Source organism: Leuciscus leuciscus, assembly GCF_965113295.1.
Source record: "Leuciscus leuciscus genome assembly, chromosome: 4".
NCBI classification, from domain to species: Eukaryota; Metazoa; Chordata; class Actinopteri; order Cypriniformes; family Leuciscidae; genus Leuciscus; species Leuciscus leuciscus.
This window is the reverse complement of record NC_138728.1, coordinates 47095993-47097672: the sequence shown is the minus strand read 5'-3', so window position 1 is coordinate 47097672 and position 1680 is coordinate 47095993. Positions and strand designations below refer to the sequence as shown.

Here is a 1680-nt window from a genome sequence, read left to right as displayed (position 1 = left end):
TGCTGTCTCTGTGAACTTTTTTCTGGTGCATGTCACAAAAACTAAAAACTCAGCGAATACTTGTCACACAGACATGAACAATATATATATAGAAATATTCATGTCTACTTTAGAATTATCTAATTCAATTGAAAACAATTATTCTCTTTTTATGCAATCTGTATTAAAAAAGAGAGATTTCCAGTCATTATTGTGTTAGCTCATTACTGCTAATGTGAACACCTATGGACAGCGCACGCTATTCATATGGCAATGATCTGAGGTGATCCATAAAAACTGTCAACGCATAATTCATTTTATTTAGCCTTAATTTTATCAGAAGACCTCAATGAGATTAAAAATCTCTTTTACAGGAGTGTCCTGGCCAAGATATGTGGCCCAGATATACAAATGCACATAGGCTATAAAAAACAAACAAAAAAACACTAGAGTTCTCAAAAAGTATTGAATACTGTACTTTGGCTGTTGAACGGCATCGTAAACACTGTCAGAAACCACGCTAGACTTGCATGTGTTTCGACTGTTTTTACTGAATACTTCCTTGAACATACATGCACATACATAATGACCAATGTGAAAACTTGTTACTAACTCGAGGCCTACATAGCTGGAGTTGAGAAGCACTTGCCGGCTTAGAAGCCGGCAAGTGCTTCTCAACTCCAGCTATGTAGGCCTCGACTTCCTCTTCGAGGTCTGAGGGTTCTGAGTTGGCCAGGGGGGTGTCTGGACAGCGTGTCTGTTATAAGCAGAGACTTTCCCGGGGTATACACTGCCACTGGGTTGAAGCGCATCATCCTAATTAGGAGTCGCTGACAGCGAATGGGGACCTCGTCAAGGTTTTTCTGGTTCATCAATGGAACTAGAGGTTTGTCATCAGTGAGTGCTTTGAAGGAATCCAAACCATAGAGATATCATGACAGCTGAACTTTTGAGCATTATTTTAACTGTTTTGCATGCTATCAGTCCCAAAGAGCCAAACACGCTCTCTCTTATTTCATCTATTCTTTTTATTAGCCCCCAACATGAGCTCCTCTCACCACATTAGCATTCATCAGATACATATGTTTTTTTCACTCTTACTTTTGTTCTCAGTTGGCTCATACACTCCAGCTTGCCACCAGGACTGTGCAATATGACGTTTGTTTTGCTCAGTGGTGTTTTGTTCGTTAGACTCGCGTAGCTTTTCTCAGATATTACAATGGCATCTGCGCCAGAGTCAATTTTTAAATTAATTATTTGTCCATCCATGATGGACATGGATGTCGACAGTCCATGGTGGTATGGGTGCATCCTCCCTTTGAACTGAGCCAAGGAACATAGCTGACCCTGCATCCTCATAAGATGTCACTTCTTGTACTTAGTGTGGCAGACCACTGCGAAATGGCCAATCTTTCTGCACTTACGACATTCTGCTTTTTTGGCAGGACAATATTCTGTCTGATTATGGGTTTTGTTACATCTTGTGCATTTCTTCCTGTCACTCTGTTCATTTCTATAGCCTTGTCCTTTTCTTTGTCTATCAGAACTCGTTTTTCTTCTTCTGCCACGATTGTGTTGGTAGAATTGAACCTCCTCCAATTTACTTTCACTTTGGTCAGCATTTTGGTTTTTTAATGAGCTTGTGGCTACGTGCCATTTCAATCGCTCTATTGAGCGTCAGTGTTCCTTGAAGCTGCAGCT

The 1680-nt window shown here is 40.5% G+C and overlaps 1 protein-coding gene; it reads left to right on the top strand.

Annotated features, from left to right (window-relative positions):
• Window positions 1-1680, top strand: part of LOC309496537 (uncharacterized protein) — a 134672-nt gene that overhangs the window by 67501 nt on the left and 65491 nt on the right.